We start from the raw sequence: 10,503 nt of genomic DNA, 5'->3' as shown, positions 1-10,503 counted from the left end.
CGTGAACTGTAGCTGTCAGCTTGCTGGCAGCAGTTAAGTTTGTTCTTGGAATATTAGGCTGATATCTCTGCTTCACATGTCTGCCAAGTCATATGTCCTTGTCTGAGATTACTTTTCTTGTCTTTCCTGTAATAACAGCAATATGCTGGAATTCTTCTTGGACAAATTCTTTGCTAATGGATACTTCTGACAGTTCTGACACTTTACTGGGGGGGGGGGGAAGAAAAAGGCTGCTTTGTTTGTGCCCAAAAGCAGTTACAGTAAATGCCTTATAAAATTAGCTAAGCAATTCTATTTAATGCAAGGAGCAGACGTTTTGCGAGTACTAATGATGCTTCATAGTTGGGAGAATGAGCACATATAGAAGAAAACTGTCAGGAAAAGCTTTAGCTGTTTTAATTATGTAGTGTTTATGTAGAATTTCAGAATGGTGAAATAGAGCTGTAGTACAGAAATTACTTAACTGCGTGTTGAGATCGAGCCTTGAAGTGACTACGGGTAGTGGGAGGATAGCACGAGGAGAACCCTTGTGCAGTTTTTACCTCCAACTCAGCCAAAGGCTTTTTCAGTCTGCTCTTAGCTTGGCAGTGCCTTCCTCCTGCCCTCTCGTCTCTCTGTTGTTGCCCACAGCTGTCATTGCAGCGTGGGATCGACTGCCCCTTTGTTCACATTCACCATGTCTCAGGACACCCTCCTGCGAGGCTTCCCTGAACTCTTTTTCTTTGGTACTGCGAAGAAACATATTTCTCAATGTTCCAGGTCATTTTAGTCCTCCCTCTCTGTAAAGATACTACTCTGTTTTTTTGGTGGGAAATTACTGGGAGCTTTGTACTCAGCATCTCTTCAGATTAAGGTAAATATTTCTGTCTGATTCATTGTTCGGTAAAATAATACTTCCTAACATCCAGCTTGATTCAGTTGAACAAATCCGGTAGTTTATTCTGCCGTCATCCTTGTTCTACTAAATAGCTGCTTTCCCTAGAGATTTTTTTTTTAATCGGGGTTAATCTCCCCAGATGCTTGGTTGTATAACAGCATCCTGTATTTTAGTGTACAATGCTACATAATGAATTTCTGAGAACAAGATTCGTGGCTTTTTTAATCACAGAAACTGGCAGCATGGTAGAAATCTTAGGAACCTAACATTAAATCCTTCATTCGGTGATTTTATTTTACATGTTTGAAGTCCATTTGTGATACCCATCTTGGTTAATTCTGCAGTTTCCTACCCCTGAGTAAGACATTTCTCTTTGAATTAGTTCAGCTCAGGATCTTGGTTTCTGTATTAGTAGAGGTGTAATAATCAAGATGGATAGGAACTGAGAAAAATCCGTGTATACTGGATCGGCAGTATACGGGTTATTTTCTAAAAGTAAAATCTTAACAGGCTCTTTCCACTTCTCAAGTCAGCTGCTGTAGCTTATCATTGGTGTTCTTGAATGTGGCAAAGAGGTCTGGTGAAAAGAAAATATTTCCTTCCTATGCAGGCACCGCAGCTCTTCCTGCCAAACGCAGAGCAAAGGCTTAGGCTCTGTTGCTGCCACCAGGCCAGCTGCGCGTTCACTCTGTTCAGGGTATGTTCTGGAGAACGCATTACAAATGTCTCTTTCTGCGGTCGGTCCTCATTTTGCTCCAAGCGCGTTGAGTCAGGACAACAGGGGCAGCCCTGTCTGTCCTCTCACAAGGGATCGCTCTCCTGTGAAGTTAACTTTTGGCAGGAGCGCGGTGCAGTAAGGAGGAAAAGAAGGAAACCCATGCAGTATTGCCAGTGCATCGGGTTGCTACAGTGATACCTTGCTCCCAGGCCACGCGGCCAGCGCTTTGCTTCGGTGTTGAAGTGGAACAAATCTTGACAATGTGCTTACAAAGGCATCAATGGAGGGCTGATGTGTTCTCGTGTAGAAAAGAAGCCATGTGACGCAGTGAATGGTTAGCATGGTGAGAGCGACTTACCAATGAATTAGTAAACAGGATATGGAATAAATAAATCCAAGTTATGACTTCGGTCACAAGAGAGTTTTGAGCGACCTCAAAGTAAAGCAGCACTTGGAAGGGCAATTGACAGGAGGCTGCTTGAATAAGCAATCTGTGTCTCCTTTGTATCCTTCAGGGAACAGCTCGCTCTGGATGCTCGTGCCTGATTCTGCCCTTAGGGACAGGGTTCTGAATGGAGGCATTAAATACCTGTCAAACAACGTAGTCTTAATTTGCCTGCTTTCACTAGTATTTTATTTCTCGATAGCGATTGGTGCCATAGAAGAAACTCCATTTGTCAGTTCTGATAATTTATGATTCCACATCCTACCAAAATTTGTCCTATTTCTGCTTTTTTTTTTTTTTTAATCTGACAAAATAGTTTCTCATATTGGTGCTAACCTACTGGTCATTTTTATCAGCAAAACAACTAGCAAAACTGGCAAATCTGTTGCTACCTGCTAATTACACTTTGGAAAATAATTTCCATGCCTAGTTACATCATGTCTAGTTAGCCTGGTCCAGGTAAAGCGGTGTCCAGCGGGTATCCTCCTCAGTGGCCTCACATGTTTTGTGTATCTTTATGGTCTTGCTTTCTTCTGGTTAAGCATAGGATTCTATCTCCTCTTTCTCTTCAGAGCAGTTCACTGGAGTCAGTTCCAGAGTCTTTTTCCACTTAGACCTGCAGGTTTAAGATAGCAAAACATCAGAATTGCATTACTGCTGTAACAGATCCTATTCTGTCCATGGTAGGTAACAGTTATGGGGTCAAAGGTGCTGACCAGATTGAAACACACCAGGCATCACTTGCCCAGTGATCTTGCTTTGATTGGTTTCCCATTTAGCCATCTAATAGTCTAGTAAAAGCAAACCAAAGAAAAGATTAATTTTCAAGAAAAAATGCAAACCCCTCAGTCATCGCTTTTGAGAAATACATCCTCCAGATTGTCCCTGCTTCCCTCACAACTTAGCATCTGAATATCTGCATCTTATTTTGGTCCTCTCTAGTGTCACAATGTTCAACAGTACCAGAAAGTGCTTTCCGGCCATAAACGTAGGACCTGCTATACTGCAAAAGGGGAGTGCCATGTACTCTACTTCTTTTACGTTTGTCTTGGTGCTTTTCAAAGGAAGATACAAAAGGAACCATTTAGATGATTATAAGCAGTCTGCCAAAATCGAAAGTTTTTTTTTTTTTTCTTACTGCTCTGATGCCAGGTTAAGGCCTGAACTACAAATGTTTAGTTATAAAGGGATTTGGAAGGGGGATACAGCGTTACGCTGAACGTTCTCAGAACCTGTGTTCCATTGCGTTTGCTGATGACAGTTGTGCATTCTCAAAACTACACTTGTCCTTCTGTCTCAAAACATCATTTTTTGAGCTTTTACGAATCTTGCTCTAAGCCTACAGACATTTTTTTTTTTTAAATGTGGCTGACCCTCAACCACTTTGAATCCATTGAAGTCGATCCAGTAAAAAATTGTCATAAATAACATCCACAAATACATAAAACAGGACAAAACATACAAGTAATCCTTTATGCTTCAGGCTGTACGTTGATTGGTATTTGCCTTTATAAACAGGCAGCTGTTCGCAGATAATCATTCACTGATTTACGTTCTCAGCTGAGGCAAATGGTGTTTAGCATCCTGCTCCAATAGGGCCAAGTTATATACGCAATGGGTTCATCTATGGATGGTTTAGATTCTCTGTTCTAGGATGGGCCTCTCTGTATCTGCACAGTCAGAAAGGCACACTAGGTGCGCCTATCTGTTTCATGCATAAAAAAGTTGGGAGTCTTTAAAGGATGATGCTGGTTTTCTTTCTTCGTACTAGAGGGGGGGACTTCTGAAACCTGGAGTTGTGCAGTAGTAAGTGGTAGAGGGTTTTTTGGCAAGTCGGCTGTGGAAGGCAACTTGTACGTGGTAGCTGTTCAAACTTTGTAGTTTATTAATCTGAAGACTCCAAAGGAATAATAAAAAAAAATTTAAGACTCTGTCAGTCACTATTTAGAAGGTTGGAATTTGCCTAAGAACAGAAATCCTTTTTTTGTTTTTTCCTGTTGTACATAATGCACAAAATCCTCAGCTTATTTCAAGTTGCAGGTAGGCAGCGTGTGACAAGACAGGGTATTTTCGTTAGTTGAGCTCTAATTGATTTGTACTTTCATTAAATTAGCTCAGTTGTAGTTCATCAGCCTAAACATTTTTTTCTTTAAGCACCTAAGGAATCGGTATGCCCACTTAACCTTCGGATTCACCGACAACTTGCTCTAATAGGTTGGAAGATTTCCTTTTCCTAAATAGCCACAAATGTGTGTCTTCTGTTTGCTTTTCCCTATGGGCAGTATCTTAGCAGGAACAAATCAGGTCAATTGGGCATACAGATCTGTTATGCAAACACCGTGATGATTTCACTCAGATATTCAGTACAGCATCATAAAAACAGGGCCGAAAGGGAGCCTGGGACGTAATTAAAGTGCCAGTCCATCTATTAGCAGAATCAAGTGTAGTCGTAGCATCCAGTTACCCGTTTTATGGGTGAAATGTTATGCATAAATGGATTATGTTATGCATTAAATAACAGGATTTCTTTTTTATTGTTAGCGATTCGGAATTTATTATAGTTTAGGAAGATAGCAGAAAGGACTCAAAATAATTTTTGCTTTCAGTTTTTCAGGATTTACAGCTACTCTTCAGGATTATTTTAAAGCAATGTAAAGGATGTTTTAAATCACATTGGGCTGTCAGTGGAGCGAGGGTGGGAGCACATCCACAGGTGACTCTCAGCCATACAGCGACTGCTGTCGTGTTTGCTACCTGCCACTGCTCCGTCTTTAATCTGTGCCAACGGGAGAGGGGCTGTAATAGAGAGGGGAAATTTTGTAAACTGCTCCATCTCGTATGGTTTTCTACATCAGAATCACAGCGCTCCGGAGAATCGGAGCCAAAATGTTGGGGCAGGAGGGGGGGAGATTGTTCAGACTCTTCTCGGTCTGTAGTTTAAAAAAAAAACCCAAACCCAAATGCTTAAAAATTCAGAGTGGATGTCTAGTTTTGCCAGAGCGTATCTATATGCTGTTCCTTGACGTATTACTGCATATCATCAGTTACGGCTGAAGCGTGAAAGCTTAGATTTTGTAATTTCACACCTTCTTTAGTTACCCCAGGCAGAGCAAAACATTGTGGTCTAGGGCATCTGTGCCTATTTAGATTGCCACGCTTAAATAAGCATAAAATTAAATGAAGGGGAAGGAAAAATAGTTAAGACGTAACTCTTGGGCTTCTTCAGTGTCAGAAAGACCATGTTCCTTCAACAAAGTCTTTGCATATGGCATTCCGGTTTAGAAGCCTGGTCTCTCTTCTAACCAAAAAGCCCAAGCAAAGGTTGGCTGCTGTTTTCACTGCACACAAATCTAGAGATTCCCAGATTCAGTCAGACTCCCCCAGATGTTTTCACTCTAACTGGGGAAAAAAAAAAAAACAAAAAACCCAACAAAAACAATACACCCCCCAAAAAAAACAACCCCAAACACCATAGGAGGTCTGAGCCAACGGTGGACATGTGTAAGGGGCTTCATAACGGATGCAATATTTGGAAATGAGAGGTATGAACTGTAGCTGCAGAAGTTGCATGAAATCTGTCTGCCTGCAAATACTGCTTTTTGTGTAGCGTAAGTGAAGGACACAAGCAACTAATGTGAGGCAGAGGAGGAATTCATCCCATAAATCTAAAATCACAGTGCAAGTAACACCGCTGCCCAACAGCTGCTGCCCATCTTTACAGACCCCTCTCTTTCCAGTTCTTGAGGTGCCTGGAGCTGTGTCTCTGGGCGGGCTCAGAGCTGTCCCCCCACGGGTGGTCTGATGTTCCTCTCGATGACCACGGCATACAGGCTCTGGACAGACACCGTCCTTCTGGCAGAGCCTCTCGAGCCCCTCGGCAAGCTGAGGACGTGACAGCACGGCTGGGCTTTCACAGAATACAGCCGTGGCTGTGGTCCTTCACGGGTGTCCCAGGACCAGAGACCCCAGCCCCGCTTCCCCCTAGCTTGTAGCGCTTCCAAGGTCTCATCCTGCGGGAGGGTGCCTTATCTACCGGCAGACAGCTAACCCGGAGCTATCGGAGATGTAAGTAGGCTGCTCTGCGTGACTCGGCTTCTTCCACTGGAGTTACTCCACGACGCAGCACAGGATTCACGGCGCATTTGGGAAGAGGTGAGAGGGACCGTGACCATACAGGCCTTGTGGTTGTACTTGTCACCTCCGAGAGGAGAGCACTGAGCTCTGGTGTCTGCTTCTGAGGCTGGGAACGAGGCACTCGTGTGCCTTCGAGATGTGGATTTGGGCCTCGGTCCGTTGGGAAGCTTCATTGCAAACCGCTCCTGGAGCGACGGAGGTCTGAAACTCCTTCCCTGCCAGCCCGTGCTCAGACACTGTTACCACTGCTTTAAAATTCCCAGAGATTCAAATACAGCGTAACATCTATTTGTCGTCTTCTAGCATCAGGAGATGTAAAAGCACCCTAAAGATTTGTCCATCCACATTTTCTTAACTGAGCTGTTGCTCATTTCTGCCCCAGCTGAACACAGGAGTTCATCCTCTTAAGCCACGACTCTGACCAGGGCAGTTTAAGGATGGAATTCCAAATTTTGGCAAATGGTTTATTCAGAAATGAATGCATGGGACTGAACTCCGTCAGTGTTTTGTAGAACACTCCACAAAGCCAGATTAATACGATTTATATACTTAACAAATTCTATACTCTAAACCTTTAGTAAGGTAATGCACTTTGAACTGCAAAAATGCTATGCTTTTATTGCACTTGGAAAGACAAAAAGTATAAAACTTAGGAGCTATTGAAGTTTTCCCCTTAAAAAAATCTGTCTTCTCAGATTAATTTCTAATAAGGAGTGAGAATCATCTTTTGCTTTCAACACTGCAAGTTTAGAATTCAGCATTATGAATTATTTAATGGAAGCTAAAGTTGAAAATGACACGAATATTTGCAGGGACAGAACGAGACGCATCGATCCCTTGGAAACAAAGAGGTATCAGCTTCTGCACCCTTTCTTCTCCGGCTGTCGACTAGCAGTTTGGCTGTGGAAACTGAGGAAGAAGAATGCTGTTTGGAAGAGAACTGAGTTTCTGCAATGAAAATGGGATGAACACCAAATGAATGAAAGGTTGTTCTCTGTTTATATGAATTTCTATTATAAACATTATTTTTGGGGACAGGCCTTGCTTGTTGTGGCGGCTACTTTGCCAAATTCCTTCATACCTTAGGCAGACAAAGAGTGCAGCCTCTTGGTTATAATGAATGCTCATCATACGAAAACTCGGGTCACAAATGAGGGATTTTGTTAGCTTTCCCTTGGAAAAAAAGAGATTTTGAATATACAGATGGTGAGCAGAAATCCTTAGTGTGTCAAAACCAGCGATCCCTTTCTCTCAGCGTCAGAGAAGCGATCTGTCAGAAAATGAGCTTGGCTGGAGCCTTTCTGGCTCTGTTATTTGTTAAGGTACGGTGTTAAATGGTTATTGCCGAGTCTCATCTGCATGGTACATACAGCAGAGGGTCAGAAAGAAAAAGCGCTGCATTGCAGGCTGTCTTGATCTCACTTCAAAAATAACCTATCAATTTGCAATTTAGCTTTTAAGGTGGGTTAAAATGTTGAACTCTGTTAGTTGTACATGGACGGAGCTCAACCAAAAACTGAGACAAAACCTACAGAGACCCATCTGAATTCAAGTTCACAGCTTGGGGCTACATTTACAAAACACACTTAAGCAATTTTAACCCAGAAGGGTTGCGAATCAATCTGCAGTCTTGAATTTCAGCCCCCAGGTTTATTTTCTGTTGTACCTGTACAGATACTGCCTCTCATAATTATAATACATCGGTGCAAGCTCTTCATTATGCAACAGTATATGTAATTTTAATGGAACTCTCAAAACCTTTGCAACAAATTTTTTTGGAAGATAGCTAACAGCCAGAAATTCATGTTCCTAACATAAGCTTGACAAAATATTTTAAAAGGATATAAAATTACAGATGGTCCTGGTTTACTGGACATGTTGTTTATAATACATGAGATAGACAAATGTTGTGCTTTTTCACAGCAAAAAAAAAATATGCCCATGCATTTACATATGTTTATTTTAAAAGGAAAACGCTTAAAGCCAATTATCGAATTATGTTCTTTTGACTGCCTCTTCTCATTAATGTTACATGGAAAATAAGAACCATAATATATCAATTTTACAAGCGTTCAGTGCAATTCCATAAAAACGGTGTGAGAATCTTTATTTCTCACTTGTCTATTTCCATTGCAACTGTGGTCTGTTTGCTACTGACAATTTTTTTTTCCTATGCTGAGAGTAAAATTCTAACGCCACGTTGACCCAACTGAAGGTAAAACACTGGTTGACCTGACATCTGTTTAGAGAACCAAGGTGTTCAGAAATGATTAACAGCAAGTTTCCGCCGTTCATCTTTGGCTCTAGTCAGCTGCTAGTGGGTTTGCCAAGAACTGACTGTTCAAAGTTTAGCAAGCAAGTGCAATAATTTTCCAAATACAAACTATACTCTTTGGTGTGCTGGATCCTATAGAATGAATAGAAATAGATGACGGCAAAATTTTAGTAATGTATATTTATAGATAATATACATTTTAATTTATTTTGAAATAATGAATTGCATCATTCCATCATTGAATAATGAATTTCCAAAGAATAAATAAATTGACACATGAAGGTGAAAAAAGGAATTAGATAAATTTAGGGATTCATTATCAGCTGGTGTCTATTAAGGAACACATTAATTGCAACCTCTATCACATGAAGCCCACATTCCTCCTTCTCCCCCCAAAAGACGACTTCTTAGAAGCTCGGTTAATGAGATAAATACGGAATTGCTCTATTTTTACTTGCTTTTCTTAAGCCTCCACTAGCGGTCACTGTTGGGGACAGGGCACAAAGTTAAACGCAGGTCAACCACCACTTAGGGCTGCTGTTGAGTTTCAAGAACAGAGTGGTCCCTTTTGAGTGTTATGGAGCTTTTATTTGATGGGTTTTTTTTCTTCTATTTTTGTCTACAACAAAATGAACAGATCCCAAAAAGGAGTGAGGGACGGAGGAAGTGATAAGAGTGAAAAACAAAACTCACATATTTTGCAGAAACACTCTAAAAAAATAACTGTTGTTGACAGGCAACATAAACGGGTCTACAGCAGGGCTTAAAAAGCTACCACAATATTGTTTAGAGAAAGAAAAAGCATTAATAAAAAATGTTTTTCATGCACGTGTGGTTTTCTAGCTATTGCTTGCTCTCTGCATAGAATCCAAGTGGCTTGCTATGGGTTTCTTGTCTCAGTGGGAGATTTGCTCTCCTTCACCAGGTGCCTTCTCCTTAGCACCGTTTGTTGGCTCTTCATCAGGGTCCACTGGAAGGGGTCAGATCTGTTACCTGCAGTAGGGATGTGGGTTCAGCAGCCCTGCTTGCTTTGGTTCTGTAGGAAATTCACTCACGGAGCGGAGAACGTATCTGAACGTATGTTAGTGGTCTTTTACAGCTGTCCATGTCACTTGTCACAACCCTACATAGAAGCTTTTGAATGTGCCCCACGTCCAGAAGCTACGTCTGTCACAACACTGAAAGAGCGCCATTCCTTCATTTCTGTCCTTCAGTAATCCCTTAGGGAGGCATTCGGCTCCGGCTGAGCACCGGGTGGATTTGAGGGGAGAAGCAGATGGCCAGGCTGCCGTGCTGTAGGGTGGGAGGGCACGTGTGCTCAGCCCTCCATGTCCTGCTCCCTTCCCCATGTCCCTCTCCCACAGCGGGAGAGACCCTGCTCCGCGATGTGGCTCTCGCCTATCTGTGTCCCCATCTGAGCTGGGATAAAAAATTCAGATGAAATTCAGGAACTTCAGTGGGTTCATTATTACCACTGGAAAGCCCCACCGCCTAACTACTGTATTTTTTTTCCCCAGAAAAGCCAGCCGCGTTATTGCCCAATAATGTGAAACTTGGAAAATGAAACCCTGCATTGCACGTAAGTGAAACTTTCTTTAAAAAAAGCCCCTCAGGCCCTTCTCCAGTGCGCAGACTTGGGCACCGGAGCGGCACCGGAGCAGCGCGCGGCGCTGAAGCGGGGGAGCTGTGCCCCCTTCCCTCCCGCCCCACGGCCCCCCACGGCCCCCCACCGCCCTCCCGCCCCGGCGGCACCCCGCCACGCCTGGAAATCTTGGAAGGACCGGGTTAGCTGCTGATCGGCAGGCTGGGTTTGGAAAACACTGCTCTGGATGGCTTGATATGTAGATGCTAAAAGAGGTAAAATGGAGGGAAGGGGCTCCTCGTGTTTACGACTCCAGCGGCGTTTCTGGTGGGAGTCGTACTACCAGCCGTAGTTTCTCCAAGCTGACCGGCAACTCTTCACACTAAAACACGTTAATAACGCTCTTCCCTGTGCTGTAAAAGGTTTATGTAGAGATAGCTAATGAAAAACGTGACCATCCCTACTTACTTCT

Source organism: Platalea leucorodia (assembly GCF_965183815.1).
Source record: "Platalea leucorodia genome assembly, chromosome: 1".
In the NCBI taxonomy this organism is placed as follows: domain Eukaryota; kingdom Metazoa; phylum Chordata; class Aves; order Pelecaniformes; family Threskiornithidae; genus Platalea; species Platalea leucorodia.
This window is presented reverse-complemented; position numbering follows the sequence as displayed.